The sequence below is a fragment of the Pinus tabuliformis genome, chromosome 7 (genome assembly GCF_031772625.1).
Source record: "Pinus tabuliformis cultivar Carrire ecotype Pingquan chromosome 7, CPIR1, whole genome shotgun sequence".
In the NCBI taxonomy this organism is placed as follows: Eukaryota; Viridiplantae; Streptophyta; class Pinopsida; order Pinales; family Pinaceae; genus Pinus; species Pinus tabuliformis.
Window position 1 is genome coordinate 1,828,332,388 of NC_142293.1, and position 9,552 is coordinate 1,828,341,939.

At 38.4% G+C, this 9,552-nt stretch overlaps 1 long non-coding RNA gene across 1 annotated transcript; it reads left to right on the plus strand.

The window, feature by feature from the left end:
- The first annotated feature begins 223 nt into the window (after positions 1–223).
- Positions 224–871, plus strand: LOC149255705 (uncharacterized). The gene is made up of 2 exons (XR_016266407.1): positions 224–267; positions 393–871. It is a non-coding gene; the product is annotated as an uncharacterized LOC149255705 (long non-coding RNA).
- Positions 872–9,552: the final 8,681 nt, after the last annotated feature.

Consider the following 9,552-nt stretch of genomic DNA (forward strand, 5'->3'; position numbering starts at 1 on the left):
CTTGAAAAATTCAGAATGATGCTTGGACTCACCAACATCCCTTCAGATTAAGGGGGGGAATGTTGACACCTAATCCGAAACGGATGAGGTGAAGTCGGATAGTCATCTAGAAGATGAACTGATCCGTTTTATATGTGTATAAATAAAGTGTTGGCTAATGAATAAATGAATCAATCCTTCTTGTTTTCTTGCGCTCATTGCTGGAGTTACCTGCTCTGACAGGAAAAAATCTGATACTGCTCAGAGGAAGCCACCAATTTCCCCAAGGTATTGATCTCCCGCAACAACAACATGTTTCTTTGATAAAAATAGTTAACAGCATGTATCTGTCTGTATATCTGATTGTTAGGGTTACTCATGTTATGGTATTGACTGGTTTTGTATTATTGCAGTGTTAGCGCTTTGTGTTCTGCATGTGCGCAGCCCCGGTGGGAGAGCGAGTGGAAGTTCAACATAGAAGATGTGGTGGCCATCAACAATAACAGGAAGTTGTGTAAAACGGGAGATGCAATAAAAGGCAAAGCAGGAAAAGGGAAGAAACTGTCAAGGGGCATGGGAAGGGTATTTTATCATAGGCCGCCCCGTGTTGTTCTACTCTCTCCATGAAAGATTCAACTGCCCCCACAATTTTTTTTCCCAGAAAGGCTAAATCTGAGTTATACAGAGATCTGTGCTGGACTGGATTGGAGATTTTTTATTGGTGAAGTCCAAAAGGGACAACACTTTTGTATTTCTTCTGTTGTTACACTTACAGAGATTGGTCAATCTGAAAGCTGTCCAAATGAATTCATGGTTACAGAAGTTAACTGCAAAAAAATCATGTGTTGCCTCATAACCAATAGCGGAATTGATCACGGTTTTGTTCTACTAATTTGATTATATTCGTTGCGTATTTTGGGTATTTTGGTGAATGTTATTTAACAGATCCCAACATATACAGTGTGATTGCTGTAGTACGGGTTCATGTTGATTACTAGCTCTTAAAATCTAAATCATGACTAAACAAGTGAACTACACATCAAAAAAACTCAGACCAAGTCAAATGGAATTAACGAATTTACTTTCCTTCTTTAACAACTGGAGTGGTTTACATTAATCAAGTAGTTTTTCAGTGGGAGTAGTTAAAAGTAATAAAGTAACCTATCATAAATTTATTTGCAATTCTTATATTTTGGGTGAACAACAATCTTTATTTGCAAGTCTTGTATTTTGGGTGAAAAATAATTTTTATTTTTATTTGAAGTCTTATATTTTGGGTGAAAGACATTTTTTTACTATCAAGGATTGTATTTTGGGTGAACAACCTTTTTCATTTACAGGTTGGTTCACAATGAGGAAAGTGATGTATTTGAAACTGTTTATGGTGTTTCAGTTTAATATTTTATATCATTATGATATAACTATGTTGATATAAGTTTATAACTATGTAAACGGGAAATTAAAAATTAAAAATTGAATAAAGTAAATTATTTTTTTATTATTATTATATTTATTAATTATTACTTTAATTGATTAATAAAAGTTTTGATTATATTTTTTAAATTATAATTTATTTTAATTTTTTTTTAGGTTTGAGTAGTTACTTTTATCTTGTTGTCCCTTTTAACACACATGAAAAGTGTTTTTTATAGTTTAGGAGGGAAACATATAATTTTGATGAGAAGTCGAAAATAATGAAAGATATTTAGGAAATATTAAATATTAAATAAATAAATAAATATAATATAATATTAACTTTATTTAATGAGTAAAACCATATATAATATTAGAGCAGTGAAAGAATGTTTTTACATTAGGTTGTAAGTCTTATTTAAGTTTTTTTCCCTCTCTTTTTTTCCATTTTGTCTGAGGGGATCTTAAAAGCATGTGTTTGGTTTTTAATGAACAATATTGTTAATTTTATTTTTTATCTGGAATCTTAATTGGTGGCTCAAATTTAAAGGAAATAAATAATGAAAGATTTATGTTTCATTGGTTTTTGAAATAGGGGAAAGGTATAAGGGGACATGTTTTCAAGGATGATTAGAGTACATCACTAATTTAATAATATTTTTTGTTTTCATATATATATATATATATATATTGTTGTTTTTTGCATCTTGGGCTTTACTAAGGCTTGTATAGATTAAAGCTTGTACATCTTTGTTGTATCCATTTCTGTAGAATTTTATGTTTACATGCCTTGTTGTAAGTCATCTATCCATTGTAAAAAAGAGATTACGAAAACAGAGGGAGATTATATATACACTTCCATAATATTGATTTGTTGTCTTTCACTAAAATCAAACATTCTTGAGAGGCCGAGGGGGGAGCTATAAGGCTTCTTTCAAGAGAGCATTTGATTCCTCATTGAGTTCTCTCAAGATATGACTATATGTAGTCCATTCAAACGAGGATTCCAACTCTCGAATTTCCAAGAGGAGAGAGTCCAGTCCAATATTATGAATTGTTTTCATGTGTGTTGCCTAATCAACAATCAATTTAGAGTCCCCAAGGAATTGGATCTTGTTAATATTTTTCCTTTTTGCAATCAATTGGAGACCCAAAGATTTGTTGGTCGAGAGGGAGGAGATTTCCTAGTAACATATTTTCTCTAAATTGTTGGTTGTGAGGGTCATGGCTACTAGTTCGAGGGTAGAGGACAGAATGAGTGGGGATGATAATTTTGGTCCCTAGAAGGAGAGGATGATGGCTTTACTGGATGAAGTTGAAGTGTGGGATATAGTTGAGGCTCTTGTGCAACCACCTACTGATCCATCTCAGTTAGTGGAATTCAACAAGAAGAATGTAGCGAAGAGAATCATTGTCGATGCCATAAGAGACCACTTATTTCCTCATGTGATCGGGAAAAAGTTTTCCTATCAAATATGGGAGTCCCTAGTCACACTACACCAGAGCTCCAATGAGAACATGAAGATGGTGTTGAGGTAGAAGCTCAAAAGTACCAAGATGACCAATACCGACAGTGTGACCTCATTCCTCACCAAGATCTCTCAGGTGAGAGATTATTTGGCTGCAATGGGAGAGGCTATCCACAAGGACCAGTTGGTCAATATCACACTAGATGGTTTCACCCAGCAGTGGGATGGATTCATATATGGCATTGTTTCCAGAGAGCACTTTCCAGACTAGAGGAGGTTGTGGGATGACTTTGTCTAGGAGGAGTGCCAAGAGTGGCAGTCAAAGTGGTGGGAGAGATGAGGAGGAGCATGTCGCTATTGCAAGTAAGGGTAAGAAGAAGAAGCAAGGGTCCACGAGTGGGGCCAAGTAGCAAAAGGGAGAAGAGAATTCCGAGAAGGACATGAGGAAATTGAGATGCTTTATTTTGGGGAGGTGGGTCACTATGCTTCTAAGTCTCTCAAGAAGAAGGGGAAGAAGAAGAAGAATGTGGCAACATTAACCGAGGTGGAAGAGTTCGCCTCAAGGAGTTGGGATTGGTCATTACCTCCTCTGAAAGTGACATATGTTTTTTTATGTTCCAAGGGGGTATGAGGTGGTGTTCCGTAGAGGACAGGTGTTGATATATCCCAGGGGATCTAGTGTTGAGCATATGTTAGAATGATTGGTGTCTATGAGGGGAGACTTTACAGGTTCATGTTTTATCCTAATAAGATTGTGAGGAGGTCACATGAGGATGATTGTGTAGAGCTACAAGATCCATGGTAGAGGAGTGCACCATAGGTATTGGGGTACATTAGTATGGGATCACAGAGGTTAGGAGGATTACTAACTTTTGGGGTGACATGATCTTTGAGTGCGGGAACTCTAAGTAGACGATCACTAAAGGACACAAGGGAATATTCATTAGGGCCACGGGTATCAGGGGATGGAGATGAGGCTCCCATACTTGTGTAAGAAACTTATTTAGGGAGTAGAAAGTCAAGGAGGCTTTATGGTACCTTGAAGGAAGCACATGAGCCAGTGAGGGAGAGAGGTTGGGTGGTGATGTGGTGAGTGTAGTGGGTGACAAGATGGTACCAAGGCATTAGCACATACACTTAAGAGATAAAGATGGAGTGGTGGGAAACAACTTCGTCAATAAGAGGGAGTGTTGAGAAAAATGGTACCACGGAAGTGTTTCCTAGGAATTCATCCTTTTGGCCTAGGAAGACACATTAATAATCTTTTTGTTTATGGACATTATGAGTTTAATAATGTCTTGGAGAAAAAATACCTTTTATGGATTAGATACCATGTAGTTTAATTTGTTAAAGTCACGAACATTATAAAGTGACTTTATGAGAAAAGTACAAAGTGCACTTTTTATTAAAATTACTTTTATGTTTTAAAAGCGGCTTTATAAGAGAAAAATTACACATGGTACAAAACATGTTAAAGTGTGTAAATTCGTGTGTATGTTTGCATATATTATCTTATATCAAGTGTAAAAAAATAAAAGAAGTAGAGTAACTTTTGTTTCAAGTTAAATGCAAAAATTACATGTTATATTAGTCATATGTTTATGATGGGTTTTGAGCATTAACCCATGCAAAAACTTGAAACTGGGTGGGCTACAACATAAACACAATTTTCTACAATTTTGGTATATGGGGTCCTATGACGGGGTATCCCTAGTAGTAACCTAGTTACAAGAGTGCAACAAAACCAATTTTTCCATTTCAGTCCATGTTTGAATTTTATGATGAGTTGCAACTTGCTTCCAAGAGCCATTTAGGTACATATTATAATTTTGTCTAGGGGTATAAAAACCAAAATGAGCAACATAATGAATTTTGTAAGCTCCAACATTTATGTTTCGCTAAGGCCCATGTGAGCACACTACCCATGATTCCTCAATCGATCATTTTACAAAATCCAACCCATTGTGGAAAATTTGCATTGATCTTAAATGAACAAAACCTATCTCTCAATATCCTCAAATGAATGTTTTTTTTCCTATTAAGACCTAGGATGGGGTGTCCCTAGTCATAGCTCTATGTCAGGAGTCCAACATAACTAATGATTTTCACATTCGAGTCCTTGTTTTAACTTTATGGCAAGTTTCATTTCATTTCTAATAACCATTTAGGGACATATTGTGAATTTTGTTCGAGGGTATAAAAAAAAACCAAGCAACATAAACGATTTTCGTAAGCTATAACATTTGTGTTTGGCCAAGGCTATTGAGAGCAAAATTTCATGATTGTTTGAGTGAGCTTTTTGCAAAATACAACCTCTTGTAAATTTTGCACTGACCTTAAATAAATAAAAACCTAACTCTAAAGATCCTCAAATTAATCAATTTTCAACCTATGGATTTCTTGGGGAGTGTCCCTAGTTGTAACCCAATGCTAGGTGTCCAAAGGAATCTACAGTTTTCCCATCTGAGTCCAAGTTTGAATTTTATGGTGAGTTGCAACTCACTTACAAGAGCCATTTAGGAACAGTGTGATTTTTTTGGGTATAAAAACAAAAACAAGCAACATAAATGAGTTTCATATGATCCAACATTTGTGTTTGGCTAAGGCCCATGCAAGAAAAATATCCATGATCTCTCAAGAAAGCATTTTTGTAAATCAAACCAATTGTGCAATTTTTGCATTGATCTTTACTGAAACAAACCATAGCTCTAGAGATCCTAAATAAATCTATTTTTGACCTATGGATTTTTCTTTCTTTATTTTTTTCTTTATAGGGAGGGGGTTGCGGGGGTTATCTCTAGCTATAACCCTACACCGAGAGTCTAAGAGAATTGATAGTTTTCCTATCTAAGTCCCAATTTGAATTTTACGATGAGTTGTAACTCAGTTCAAAGAGTCATTTAGGGGAATATTATGAATGTTGTCCAAGGGTATAAAACCCAAAGCAAGTAGTAAAAATGAATTTCATAAGCTCCAACATTTGTGTTTGGCTACGGCCCATGCGAGCACACTATCGATGATGACTCAAGAAAGAGTTTTGAAAATTCCAACCCCTTCTCCAAATTTTGAATTGATATTTACTAAACAAAACCCTAGATCTAGAGATCCTGTTATGAGGAATTTGGTATCTATAGATAAATACTAATTCCCTAGGTAGGTACCTATACCTAGAACAACAGATTGAAATCACTTATCCTTTTTCTATAAATGATAAATAAGACAAAGGAATCAAAGGACCTATTTTTTCTTCTCGCTTTCCTTTTTTCTCCTTTGTTTGACTCCCGCCGCTCCTTCTCGAACTTAGCTTGCTCAAAAAGTACCTACAAGCATAAACAGAAGACAAAGAACCAATCAAAGCAAAAGATCTATCGAATACAAGTAAATGGAATCAGATACATTCACACATATAAACATCATATATCAAGATAAACATATGGAAAAAGGTATAAACTGCTTTATTAGATAGAAGGAAGAATTACAACCATGAAGTCCGATCCATTGCCACTCTTCCAGCTTGGGTTCCAACCAACATCACATCAATAGCACAACACTCCGACAGCATAACACTACTCACTTACAATCTCAATTCTCACTCCAACAGTATCTCCTTACAAATTCTCAAAGTCCAGCCCTTGATCACTTAGATGAGTGCTCAATTTATAGGCAAAAGGAGGAGGTTCGGTCATGAATGAGGGTATTGAATGGCCTTCCAAACTTAGAGTTAGTTTCCATGGAGGAAGGGATGCAAGGATAGGAGGTTACTTAACTCATTCCCTATCCAATTTCGAGCTCATAGGAGATGATAAGTGTGGGAATCTTCTAGATGGCTCCAGAAGATAAGAATATTCCTAGAACCCTTTGTGAATTTCACTCAATCTCACAAAGCGCAGGTCAAAGTGGGCCTAGGTACTCTGCAGAGCACCTTGACATGGGCCTACCTACACTGAAGCGCACTTACCCCTGTTGAAGGCTACCCTAGTCCCTCAAGGAGGCATTTTCGAAGGGATTCAGGCAAAAAACTCTTAGGGAAGGAGGCATTCAAAGTGGTGACTTGTCTAGGGCATGTAGCAACTGAATTAGGATTTGATGAGCCCCAATAGTATTGATCTAGATGATGGGAGTGATGTGCCCAAATGGATCTGTAACAGCTGCCCCCTAAAGCATGAAATCGAAAATAATGATGTCGAGTGATATGCTTTACGATGTGATGAGGAGGTTTCGAAGTGGTTGGTGACCTGCATCGATTACAATATATAATATCATGATATTTTGATTTTTTCTCATGAAGTGCTGAGGGAAGGCATACCCATTCTCAACATATAAACGTTCATTACAAGTACATAGACAGTCGTCTACAGATATAGACCCATGATAGGATGACCATCAATGTAAAGCCATTGTACGTATGATTTGGTACTTTCCTGAAATCGGCCCGAAAGAATGAAACTAGATATGGGGTCTTCTATCTCGTTCAATCGTCCACTCAAGTACGAGTATAACCATGCGAATATGTGATCCGAAGTTGAGACACCGTCTGATTACCAGCCAATGATGTAAGACGTAAACAGATGCGAGAGAAATCACCGATAATGATAATGATCCTCAAGGTACTGCAGTACATTCTGCATGGTGTGAATAGATGTTTTGATGTTGAACACCATACAAAGTCTTTCGGTCGAAGGCCAGTGATGTCAACCTATCGCTGGAAGCGAGAAACCTGCCATTGATGTATGCAAGCCTCAAGGTACTGGAAGGGTGTTTCTAAGTCAACTTCTTGGATAATGTGCTGATGTTGACAAGAAGTGACTCATCGCAGGAGGGCCTTGATGTATCCCACATCAACGACATGAAACGAGTGTAATGATTTTTGGAGACGAAATTTGACTGACGACACAAGGTTCAGGAATGGCAGTCATGAAAATGAAGGTTTATGAGTATTCCAAAGGATGAATTTTAATTGACTTTTCTTGAACATGTCGGGAACACTAAATGAATTAGCAGCATTGACCCAAAACAAAAGTAATGGATGGTATGATAGACCAAGGTATGATGACCATCAAGCATATAACCCAACCCATGTAGTCACAATGATGAAGTGAAAGTGTCATGTTCAAGAGTGACCTACTGCCATAAAGTGGTTTACCTCTTTTGCCATTTTCCCCAGTCATTACTGACCAATACGGTTTTTTATCAAGCTTAAGGAGGATAACATATGGTTGTTGTATAATTCCACCCTTCAGGTGAATCCATCGCTATGTGATGTTTTAACGCGTCTAGCGAAGGTGAAACTCGGTCTTGTCATGATGGACAAGTTTGTCACTATTTGATGTTTTAACGAGTTTAATGACAATGATAAATTGGTCCTTTTCATGTTTAGAGGGTTTGAAAAGGGACAAAAAGAAAACTCCATAAGTTCTTTTTCGTAGTTTTATCTCTCAAGTCCGAAAAAGCGTAAAACAATACGAGAGAGAACCTATTGACCATGATCAGTCAACGTATTCCTTTTTTGTAAATAATCTATCTCAGCCTAAAAAAGGGTTAAACTTATAATGAGTAGATGTCTTTTCCAATCCGTTATCTCAGCCTGAAAAAGGGTTAAACTTATAATGAGTAGATGTTGTTTCAAATCCGTTTTCATATTTCGAGAGTCTAAAAAGATCTTAAAGAGGACTCTGTTTTGAGGAACGAGTGGTGTCTAGGATAGCAACTGGTTCCGATGATGTTGGAACTTCTCAAAACATGTTGATTTATGTGAAGAGGCTGGCTAATCAGACCACTCATTGCAACTGTTCCTCAAAAAGGGTAAAACAACCAAGTGAAAGCGTATGATTTGCCAAGCAGATAATGACAATGGAAGGAGAAAAACCAAGGCTCATTTGATGGAAGAGGCTGATAGAATGGCAATCATGAGGGTTAAAATGGAGATGGGTTCATTTCTACACAAGCTTGAACCATAGGGAACTATGCTTGGATTAAATTTCATGTTTACACAAGCTTGAAATGAAAAACTATGCTTGAGATTGGTTTTCATGCCCCCAACACGATGACTCGATTCTAGGTGCATGCCTGTAAGGTCCTCGGTTAGTCGACTCGGTTGGGTGCCGGGCGGACTGGGCACGGGCACGGACACGTGGGCGAGTTGGTGGGCACGCGGGCGAGTTGGCGGGCAGGCAGGCGAGTTGGTGTGCACGGGCGGGCGCGCGGGCGAGTCGGGCCGCACTACGGGCGCTGGCGCGGGTGGACCGGTGAGTCGCGGCACATGCAACGGGCGTGCGGGCGGAGGACGAGTTGGCGCACACGCGGGCGCGGGCGCGAGCGAACCAGCGAGTTGGGCTGCACATGGTCACGGGCGCGGGCGCGTGGCGAGTCAAAGCACACGCGGGTGCGACGATGTGTGATGATACAAATGAACATGCGATAGAACAAGTGAAGTGCGATGGAGGTTTATACAATCCTTTGGAGCGTTGAACGATGTGGGGAGGCCGACTTGGAACAAGGTACAAACCGACACACATTTGGGCATTCAAGGGGTGTGTAGACAAGGTTGGGCGGTCGGCTGGGCAGCCCACCCACACTTACGACATGTATATATATGGATGCGTTTTGGAGCATTCATTCATCAATTCATCACACACATCTTCGCATAAGGAGCAAGTGCGCAGTTAAGGGTGCAGAAATAAGAGGAGGTAAA